Below are 12,435 nucleotides of genomic sequence, written 5' to 3'. Positions count from 1 at the left end.
TTGTTTTTTACCTTGAGTTTTGTTTTTTTAATAATAAAACCCACCAGCATAGAAGAGGAACTTGCTTTGTCTACTTGATATAGGGTATAATCTAAAATAGTTTGCAAATTTTCAGATATTATAAAAACAATGGTGGGACTAATTCATCTACTATGGCACGTAATAAGGGAATTTTATCTGCCTGAAACTTCTCCTCAGTCTGAGTCTTAGAGTAATATTATGGTACAGGCTTTGTTGATGCATTAATAGCCTGGGATCTATATCAAGACTGTACATGCTGGGGCACAGTCAGAATCTATTTGTGGAAACAAGGGAAGATCAATGAGCACAGTGAAAAGCTTATTCTATTATTAGCCATTTTCTTGATAAGATGAGGGAGAGGTTAGACACTATAGTGACATAATTGTGTCTAAAATCTGCTTGCTTCTCATGAAAGATATTAAATTGACTGATTCATTCTTATAATTTGTTGAAAAAGAAGCTTAACATGATACCAGGGTGATATTCAACATATAAAAGTATTTATAACCTGGGAGGATAAGGAAATAAATTAGACCATATTTTGAGACTATCTTAAAAGCTTCTATAATTAATAGTTTAGGACAACTGAATTCGCCTTTCAGGGAAAGATAAAAAAAATTATAGTGGCAAGAGTTGCCTGATTTGGCTTTTTCAGTTTAAGGAGATTATGCATTTTATAGTAGACGAAATGGCAGGAATTCCAGAGCCATGAAAAATTCAGAGAGATCTTCCAAAAACTATCAATTTGCTTGAAATACTTCACCTCATCACCAATACAGCAGTTTTCATTGCGAGTGAGAGGCTTTCCAAATGAGATATTGGTATTGGAGAATAAATCCAAAGATTTCCCGTTGAAATCTGTTATGATAGAATTTGCTTTAATTATTTTGAGTTGCTTAAAAAAATCCTAACAATTATTTTTAGATCACCTTATTTATTCAGTTTCGTAAATTTTTCTTTTCTTCCTCATATTTAAACTTTACTTCATGGAGGTTTAAGTAGGATGGAACTTGGGGAAACAGATACATTCGGGAATTAACTGTGTCATAGGGAAGTTATTAATTCAAACTACTCTAGGTAAATTTGAGATCACCAGTTCACTTACTAAAGGATTTTGACTCCTCCAGAGTGAAAGAGGAATCAGTGCCCAGGTAACAGAAATACACTGAGAAAAAATATATATACATATATACTATATACAGAAATATACGTACTTTCCAGGTCTTTCTCTGAGTTACCGTTCTTGGATGACTTGAGCTGTATGACATTACCTTACCTTGTCGGGGAGATAGGAAGTATAAGAAGAATGTGTTAGTTTTATCAAGGGCCTTTCATATCTCAACCATTGCCAGCAGAAAATGATGGTGTCTCCATGGCAATCCCTGTTTTAGACAAAGATGATATTAAAAATATTTCACGTAAGGTCCTGTGGAGTTTGAAAGCCCACCCTGAGATAAGAGTTTGTAGACCAGTGATTTGAGCGAGCTAGGTGTACGGTGCCCTGTAGTGGGACACCAGCGTGCTTTCTTGAGTCAACAATTGAAAGATTAAAGCGAATACATTTTTGAGAGCGCATTCTCGAGATAACCTCTTAGCTCTCTTTGTGAATTTTCCTTGTGGAGGCAGTTAGTAGGAGTAACACTGGCTGTACAGATTCCAAGATATACAAGAATTGCTGGGGGACATTTAAGATAATCTGGAGACTCCCACAGGAGGTACTATTTTACTGCCAGAAACTACAGTGTGTTTGAGATTTTCAAGAGGAGACATGGATGCTGCTTAGGCTCAGTGCCTCAGCTCTAGATGTAGGAAACTTTAGCTCAGGGGTCCTTCTGGTTCCCTCATTTGTGTTGTGAGTCAAGGACACAACTCAGCCATGTTTCTAGGGTTTCAGACTTGGAGTGGGAGGGACAAACAATTTAAAAGCACTGTTGTCTGCACTGACACCCTCTTTGGATTGCTGCTTTTGAAACAACTGCTTCCAACTTGTATGGCTGCTCCTCCAAGACCCGTGACTCCTGCATTAAATAATCCTTCTTCAAAAGGGGAAGAACTCGGAAACCCCTACCCTCCACCTCACCCCATGCATTATTAGAACAGGTGGGAATTAAGGTGAGACCCGAGACTGGCAGATTATGGAGCAAATCGCTCTGTCTGTTTCTAATCTACAGGCGCAAACATTCCTCACCCTTTCTGTGTTGTCTATGTCCGTTCATCAGAATTTCTAGAGCCCAAGAGCTGTGCTGGTTTGGTCTGAAGGTGAAGAAGCAGAATTAGGGTCATAACTAAATCTCTTTTTAAGTGAGATATTGAAAGAACACTATATTTTCGCTTCCTTTCCTCAACTTTTTTTCACCCTAGGTAGTTAGTATAACCCTTGTCTGCCCTGATAAAGATATGGCGCATTTTACTTTTCATCTAAAACGTTCCTTACTGAAATAACTGACTAGTGTCACAGGGAAGGCACTCAGGATTTATTGCTGTATGCTTTGATTCATCTCCTTCTAGCTGTGACATTGATTGATGTTTATAAAGTCCCTAATCCTCTTCTGGCACCTGTGGTTATTATCTTAGAGCATATAATCAAGGAAGTGTGGGTGAAATTATGTAGAAAGAAGAAACGTCTTAACCTGTTTTTCCAAAATTTTGTTAATAATGGCAATTATAAATTCAAGGGAAACATTTGAGCAAATAGAATTTCTTATCTGATGTTTTTAAGCCAAAAGATTGCCTTGGTTCATTTTTTGGGGTTTTTGTTTGCTGTGCTTGCTAGCTTGCCAGTTGGCTCCGTGGATATAGTTTAGTTAGCACAATAATAGATCATTTTTTAACTAACTCTGATTATTATACCACATGGTAATAGCCATGAGACTGTAGTCTAGTATTAAGGATATAGTCATTTTACATTTTTAGAAGTTCTGAGATAAAGCGTTGAAGCATCAACTAAACGTCAATCATTTTAAAAGTTGACAGGCATGTTAATGGTCATCTTAATAGAGTCTCTCCTTTTAAAGACACACTCATGGTCATGTGCTTCTGGATGTTAGAGGCACAGTTATCTGATAGACAAACATATTGACAAGAGAATTCCTACGGCCATAAAAATATAGGGCCCTGATCACCAGCCAAATAAACTAAATTCTGCTCTTAGTTAGGTCATTTGTTTTCCTGTTCAGTCATTCCAGAATTCGAAGCCAAGTAGCTACATTGCAACACAGCCATACAATTATAGTCAGCAAGAACATTCCTAAAACAATTTAGTAAAAATCTATTTGTTGTAAATTGTAGCAAAGCATAATTATATTGAATTTTTAAATAGGTAAAATAGAAACAAAGTTTCTATTCACTTTCAAATTGCTGCTATAATAATAGCTTTGTAGCACCAATCCTTTGGGGAGGGGTTAGTACTCAAGGTTCTGCTTTGTAACTGGGAATCTGTTTGCCAGTTAAGTCTGGACTTGAGATATTCTCTGGTGCAAACTCCCTCCATTCCATCCCCTCAATTAAAAATATTGAGGTAATTCTGGAAAGTTCTGTGAAGAACTAGGCAAAGCTATGAACTCTGCTCCTCCTGCTGATGTTCCAGTTTACCCCAAGATGGTGAGAGCATTCTGCACTTCAAAGAGAAAAATACCTAATTCCTTTCAAACAGTAAGCATTCAACAGCCATTCATTCCATATCCATCTTGACTTTTCTTATTCCAAGGAATCTTCTTAGCTCTGGAAAGGGGAAAAAGTGCTGTCTTAATTACCACCCTCTGGGACGTTTCTAGACAGTTAATACTTACATGGTAAATTTCAAACCCCATAAACCAAGAGCCCTGAAATTGGAACTAACTCAAAGTCCTGTAGTTTGGAATGTGGTCACCTCTCAGGTGACTAGTGGTGTCACTTTTATGAAACTCCTTGTTGAGGAGCCAGAGTCACAAATCAGGAAGACGGGAAGGTCAGACCACCAGGGCTTTCAGGTGTACCAGATTACTAGATAATCCATGCATCTGTGCCGAGCCAGAAAGAGGGAAAATTCCACAGATGAAGACACAAAAAAGTAAATTATAAACCAGAAACATGTGAAACTACAGATGATATAGACAACTTTATAGACCTGGAGAGGAGGCAGACAGGACAGGATAGAGGGAATTTTGCAGGCGTTTATCTAAGCCTGAATTTCACATCCCTTCTTTTGGAGCCCTCTGTCCTTCCTGTAGGATGCCAAAGTCATGTGCTCCCAGATACTGTGACATTTGAGTGCCAGGGTTTGAATCCTGGCATGACCACTCTCTAGTCGTGTATCCTCTTGTCAAGAGTCTTGAATAGTTCTATACAGAAACTTAAGACACTTAATTTCCTTATCTATTAAATGGGCCAAATGATAATGTATGCCTCATGGGGTAATTGTAAGTGTTAAATGAATTGTTAATACAGGTAAAGCACTTAGAGCAGAGCCTGGCTTGTCATAAATGCCCTATAGGTGGCGACTATCGTCAATGTTTATTATTGATGCTAATAGTCCCACATGTCAGGGAAAATGACAGATACTCGTTAATATATCATGGATTAATATTACAAAATATTTTCCAATCATGTATTATTTCTTAAGAATCTTGCTTTTCTTCTTCTATAACAATGAAATTGATGACCGTTAAGAACATTTGGGGATTCATTTAAAAATGTTTATTCACCATCTATTAAGCAATGCATTATGCAACATAAGGGGAAGCTTTAAAAATGAAAAAGTACGAAACAATGCTCAGGGAATTTATTATTATCTTTTAGTTTAAGAACAAATGATTATAATTTTAACCAAAAACTATTAGTGAGAATTTCTTTATGAAATAAATGCAGAGAAGTTTGATTTCAGATAACATGGTATTAGAAAAGCAAGTTTCATGGCCAGAAGGGTATTTTCTTGAAAATGTACAGATTTTCTCTATTTATTTTGTCCCAAAATATTTCATAGAGTTCAAGATTTATATTTTGTCCATGTGTATTTCATCCATTAATAATTATGGGGATACGTTAAGGAGAGATTAGATTAGACCCATAAAGATAAGCAAAGTTTTGAAAATAAGTCCTATTAAAAAAAGGATTGAGATTATTTAGTTGGAGGAACAGACTAGAGTATTAATTAAGAAGTGAACCAAGGAGCCAGCCAGGTGATGTAGTGGTTAGGTTGGCATTCTCTGCTTTGGCAGGGGCCTGGGGTTCACAGGTTCGGATCCTTGGCGTGGACTTATGTATCACTCATCAAGCCATGCTGTGGTGGCATTCCAATACAAAATAGAAGAAGATTGGCACCAGATGTTAGCTCAGGGCCAATCTTCCTCACCAAAAGAGAAAAAAAGTAAACCAAGATTCCTTCTACAGAGGTGGTAGCCAGTTGTGTGACTTCCCTGAGACTTCAACAAGAAGTCTAGCCTTGTATAGGAATATGTATTCAATATAAGTCAGTAAGCCTAATATACTCACTGACAGTTGCATGGGGATTTTGGTCATATCTCTAAGAGTCGTTTCTTTTAAACATAGAATAGATTATTGACAATGACTGAAACTACTTTCAGCTCAGAACTGATGAATTCACTAGTAATTAAAAATGTTTTCAGTTGTCAATAACTAAAAACCTGACTTGAACTTGCGTAAAGAATTTATTGGCTCCTGTAACTGAAGAAGGTCATGCAAGGCTCAGTGACGTCACTGAGGGCTCAGTTTCTATCTCTGTGATTTATCCTAAAGAATAGTGCTGGCTTTATTGAAATTATGTTCCCCTGGTGACCCCAGTCTTCCAGGTGTACATTTTGCTTCAGCTATATTCAGGATAGAAGAAAGAGTGAATTTGTCCATCACTCCTGGCAAATCCCTTGGTTTTGATCCGATTGGATCAGCCTAGACTGGATGCTTCAACCAGTCACTGGAGACAGGAAAAGAACTGCTGATTGCCTTTACTCAGGTGACTTGCTTTAAAAATGGAGCTGAGAAGATTGAGTTTCTCCAGAAGCACATCTTCATCAAATAAAAATCTGGAGCTGCTGGGGAACAGTTAGAGTAGATGCCGAGAAAGTACAAACAAATGCTCTGTCCAGGTCCTGTTGTGCAGAAATGAGCTTTAATTTCTCTTTGATAACTTTAGCAAAATTCTATCTAAATTAAAAAAAGAAAGACTAGATAATCCCCTACTCTCGCTACCTGATTGTACTGTGACAAGCTAAAGGGTGTATTGGGAAGAACTCTAGAGATGTCACCAGGAGACCTGGAGTCTAGCCCTGCCTCCATTGCTTGCTAGCAGTTAAAATTCCCGTCACCTAATTTTCCTGATCATTGGTTTCCTATTCTAAAGTGGATATCAGGTTTTACCCTTTCTTCCTAGCAAAGTGGTTCTTATCAGATGAGATAATACATGAGAAGTAATTTAAGTAGGTGACACTATGTAAAATAAAGAAATACTGTTCTAAACATTAGATTTTTGTCATTGTCTTGTCTAAGAATTGGCCTGAAATGAATGTTTTTAAGAGCTCGCTGCATTAATATTTAGAGTTTGTCAAGGTTTTATTGCCTATGAGTTCTTGGAGATACTCACTTCCGTAAATGAACTTCACACGTAGGTTTCTAAATTTATTATGTTGCTGCAATTAATCTTATGTCATAAATTTGTAATCATTAAAGTACTCTTGAAAATCATGCTCTGTCTCCTCTTTTATTCCTTGTGTGTGTGAGGAAGACGGTCCTGATCTAACCCTGTGCCAGTCTTCTTCTATTTTATATGGGATGCCACTACAGCGTGGCTCGACGAGCAGTGCTAAGGCCATGCCCGGGATCCCAGCCTGTGAACCCTGGGCTGCTGAAGCAGAGCGTGTGAACTTAACCACTACGCCACTGGGCTGGCCCCATCTATATCTCCTCTTTACAGGGGGTTTTAGTACCTATTTTTGCAGCTTGATTTTTTCGTTCTTTCTGTTAAGTTTGAAATACAGCACAATGGGAGAGGACAGAGGTAGGATGTGTGTTCCATAAAGGTTTTTCCATAACTCGGAGCTCAAGAAATGAATCAATGTCATTATCTAACTGAAGGTCAATATCATATAATTCACAGGAAGGTAATGAGCCATTTTAGACTGCTATTCAAATACAAATGATCTAGTTTGATAAAGTTGTATCATTTGTATTAAATCATATAAGATAATTCTATTATTTCAAATATGAGTTTTAGAAAAATATTGCTCTTTGATCCATCTGGACATGAAACATATTTCATTATGTTAATTTAAAGGATTATATTTAGAGCTGGTACTATCAGGTGTTAAAATGGCTTAAGCCTAAATATCTATTTGTGTATGCTCACATACTGCTCATTGCTTCAGCACCTATCCCCATAGATGAAGTGAAAATATAAATCTTTCATGTTATGAAGTTATTACTGTAAAATGTTAGAAATTATTATAATGTTTCCATTTGACATCCACTACTCTACATTAGCTTATTTCAAAGAGACTGATTCTGGAATTTATTCATTCATTTTGTATTTCAACTCTATTATGTGAAAGGTATTGTACTACATGAATGTGGATATCAAATTTCATAAGAAATCATTCCTGCTTTTATGGTTGTAGAATCAGGCACAGATATAAGACAGTTATTTTCAAGGTATGAGGTATGAGTGGTAGACGAATATGGAGGAAGTGTTGGAGAAACACTGAGGAAGCAGGTCTTATTCCACCTTACCCAGGAGAAAGGGCTGGTGTAGACAGGAAACGCTTAGCTGGGAGAGTCACATGTAGTAGCCTGAGTGGAAAGTGCATTCTCAGCTCAGGGAAGGTTAGGAGCAAACCTGCAGAGGCGGGAAAATATGGTGGGTGTTCTCGTGGACGCACCAAATGGTGGCCAGCTGGCTAACTCTGGCCTGCAGAGATGTTTTGTTTGTCCTGTATCATAATTAAAACTCTTTAGAATTGTTGCCAACATTAAAAAGCAGGGAAATTGTGGGTTTCCAGTTTTCTGTGGAAAAGTGAAGATTTATCTGTATTCTACATGCCAACATTCCGACAGTCCCACACAGCAATTATCTGGAGCTGAGAAGCTGCCATTTCACACTCAGGGAGAAATCACCTGCCTTTCCCCACACAGCTGGCTTCCTCATTCCTCTGGATTCCGTACTTTGTTCCTGTCACTGAGGTAGCTGCCCCTCGCCAGGATCACAAGGTTAACACTGTGTGGAGTTGATGGGTGTCTCTGTTTTAGACTGTGTTAAAACTTGTAACATTTATTGAAAATAATATCTGATCCATAAAGAAAAATATCTTGAAATCAATTTTGTAGGGAGATTGAAAATGAATTTTTCTTCCTATCTAATCAAATTTGTATTTTAGTTTATGTTGTGCTATCACTAATAATCAAAATAGAGTTGTGGATTTTTTAAATGTCCATTTTTAAAGATAAATTAACCACTCAGCAAATATTTTCAGAATGTCAACAATTTCACATTTGAGATAATATTGAACCAACTCGGTACATGCATACTATTCATTAATCCATTGAATATATGTCTTTAACCTAAAGATAATAGGTAAGCTGAGCTTTTACAATCCCAAATTTAGATCATATAAAATGATAACTTGGAATTTTATACATTCCCGAATCTTTTTATAGGAAAAAAAAGTACACTGCTATTTCTCTCTTATTTTTCAGCATCAGGAGATCAGTAAGAAATTTTGACACAATTAATCTCTTCCAGGATAATAAACTGAAGAATTGACCTGCATTTGGTCAGCTTTGTTTCATGGAAGTGTTTTCTACACTGCTCTTACAAAAGCAAATCTGCTCACTTGGAAACTAAACCTTTTGTCTTACACATACGTTTAATTCTTCTCAAGTTCAAATTATATTCAGATATTTGTTTTCACAGTTTACACTTGATATGTAATTTGAGAAACAACTACTTAGAGTAAATTGAGTTTTAGTGATATTAGTAATATGGAATAATTGTTACATATTATGTAGTAATATGTGATTAGTAATATGTTTAGCTCTCCATAATTCATAATGTGCTTTACAGTATTGTGTTCCTTTGGACACTTAACTGGGAAAAGTGAATATTTAGGCTTCATAAATAAAACTTTTGTGTGTGCGTGTGTGTGTGTAACTCAATGTTATGTAGATGCCAGCACCTACTCTCAAGTTCTTCCGTAATTCTCATAAATCTTTTTAATTTGTCATCAGAGCATTGTTGGGATGTTCCACATAATCACTGAAGACATACAACTGCCTTAGTTCTTTTATTCAATGTCAAAAAAGCTATTATTTATTTAATATTTTGTATGTCTCAAGCATTCTTCTAAGTATTTTACATTAATTACCTTTTTAAATCATCACAACAACCTTATGATGAAGGCACCATTAGAAACCCCACTATATATATGGGGAATCTGAATCACGGAGAAGGTAGCTTATTTGTCTAAGGACACACAGTAAGTAATGGAGCAGGATTCAGTTCCAGGGGATTCAGCTCAGAATCCACACTCTTCACCTCTTAGCTCTGGTAGCACAGGCTAGACTGATCTCCTTAATTTTATGAAAGTGCAGATGAGATTGACATACTTCACATACTTAGTCTGTCTCAGAAATAACCAAACTCCCAATGTGATGCTGAGCTGACTTTGCGATACTATTTCTAAGGTTCTCCATTTTAACAGAGCTTTGTAAAGCACTCACAGTACACCTCCTTTTTGATACGCTCCCTGCTAAGGGTTAACAGGGAGGAGCTAGATTATTCTGCAGAGAGATCACAGTTGAAAACAATAGTGAAACATTATCTCTAAATTGTGCTTAGTGCTAGAACCGAGGCACAGAGAGGACAAGTCACCTGCCCATGGCCGGACAAGTAGTGAGTGGTGGGCCTTAGGGTTCACATCCCAGAAGGAACTGGTAGGTTTCCTTTGAATTTAGAGCAGACTTTGGCAGGTAGCTGGGGTCTGGGTTATGTTTGACAGGAACCCCCCCTCCACTATAACAGCACGCTCAGGAAGTCCAAGAGACTCCTCCCACCCCACATCAGAGTTTCTGACATCTGAGGTTGTGCTTGGGATGCTCAGTAGCCTGCCTGAAAAATCTTCAGTGTATCGTATATTAGAGGTAATACCTTGGAATAGGCAGTGATAAGACCAGTCAAGACACTAGCATTTTCCACAGGCAGATGGATCACCCTGAGCTAGCCACGTAACTACACATTTTCGTAAACAGGTGTTGACCTGTGTTAATTGATTCCCCTTCCTTTCAACAATGTCACTCCAATGGCACAAGTGAATCCTGTGAAATTAAAATTAGGCCCAGGAAGAAGATTAAGGGATGAAAACATGGGAAGTAAGACCTGAACTGAAGACTAAAACTGGATCATCACTGAAATTTTAATTTTCTTTAAAATATTTAGAGACTAAAATATTTATTTGCCTAAAATATTTTTGGACTGAATTGTGTCTGCTTGATAGAGCTAAATTTAGTTTACTCTTTGCCAAAGAGTAATAGACATTTAGAGGCAGCCAGAATAAAGTGAGCTTCATGCTTGCATTTAGCTGACTAGTGGTGACTCAGAGTTGCTGTATCTTATGTTTGTGTGTGTGTAAAATGCACTTTCCGTCTATCATCTGTCTCTCTATCTACCTACCCATCTGTCTGACTGCCTATCCATCTATACATTTATCTATTATCTTGGATACCTATCTCCAGTCCCTAGGATTGCCTGCACTGTCTACTGAGAGGTAGTTATCGCCCTTGATAAAATATATATATATATTTTAATTTTTTTTTAAGCATTGGCACCTGGGCTAACAACTTTTGCCAACCTTTTTTTTTTCTTTTTTTTTCTGCTTTACTTCCCAAACCCACCCCCCCCCCCCCCCCGCCCCACATAGTTGTATATCTTAGTTGCATGTCCTTCTAGTTGTGGGATGTGGGACGGTGGCTCAACGTGGCCTGACGAGCGGTGCCATGTCCGCGCCCAGGATCCGAACTCTGGGCCACCGCAGCGGAGCACGCAAACTTAACCACTTGGCCACGGAGCCGGCCCCAAAATATATTTTAATGGTGACAAAAATAGAGTAGATAAACTTTCTACATACTAGTGCTCAATGAATGGCCATACGGACATTCACATTTCTATGTTAATTGACCTTATACAGAATTTTATACTCTAAATAGTCACAGTTTACTCACTTATACCAAAGTTCAGGTTCTTGAATTTGTCTGTAATGATATATAATTATTTCAGAAATGGTAGTAACTTTCATAGTTTCAATTGCCTGGATGCCCTTTGATTCCTATTGGAACAGCTCTGACATAGTCTTTTAAAATGTTATTCACTAAATCACAAGCGCTTCTGTGACAATGTGCAGTATAAAATGTTTCTCTTATTTCTAAGACACAAACACTTCCTTACTCTGCACTTACTTTTCCTTAAGCATCTACTGTCACTATGGAGGCTTTTGTCGTTCTAGGTAATGTGGTAGATCTAGGTGAAATTAGCAGGATTTATTAATGTTTGATCTACAAAATGCCATATGGTTTTATATGGCTTAAGAAAATACCTATTAAAAGTTTATCCTGATTTTAAAATCCACATTAATGTCGTAGCTTGTATGGCCTTTCTACTAGTTACCCTGATAGTGACACAACTTAGGTAACAGCGGGAAGTGCCAAATCACCAAAGAATTTAAAATCTAAGAGTTCAGATGGACACTGAGTTTAGGTGATTCTAGTGGTTGCTGCAACATGTGGTCGTACTTTGGGTCAGATTTTCTGGATGATATAGAGAGGAGAAAATTCTGAAATTAGACTCAATTTATTGGATCAAAGGATTAGATTGACAAGTATCTCTGTAATAAATCAAGACTTAAAAAAGTAAACCAATCTCAAAATAGTCTAATCATTTTGTCATAAGAATCAAAAATATCGGTTCTCAAAAATGAAAGCAGAATATATTAATTTCCTTTAGGATTTAGTATGTATAGACAAGTATATTTTTCCCAACAAACAAGCATATAACAAATGGAATTCCGAAAGAGTGTTTTATTTTTATTTTTTGAGGAAGATTAGCCCTGAGCTAACTACTGCCAATCCTCCTCTTTTTGCTGAGGAAGACTGGCCCTGAGCTAACATCCATGCCTATCTTCCTCTACTTTATATGTGGGACGCCTGCCACAGCATGGCTTGCCAAGTGGTATCATGTCCGCACCCGAGATCCAAACTGGTGAACCCCAGGCCACTGAAGCAGAATGTGCACACTCAACTGCTGTGCCACCGGGCCAGCCCTGAAAGAGTGTTTTAAATTTATTTTAACCCTAGAAGATTTAGGTGGAAGACTTGATTCTCATTAAGTCCAGTGTAGGTATAATTCTTTCCTGTTTTATGTCTTAACATAATTTAAACTTA

This window comes from Equus asinus, chromosome 4 (genome assembly GCF_041296235.1).
Source record: "Equus asinus isolate D_3611 breed Donkey chromosome 4, EquAss-T2T_v2, whole genome shotgun sequence".
Classification (NCBI taxonomy): Eukaryota; Metazoa; Chordata; class Mammalia; order Perissodactyla; family Equidae; genus Equus; species Equus asinus.
The sequence above is the reverse complement of the archived record's forward strand: the minus strand, read 5'-3'. Positions refer to the sequence as shown.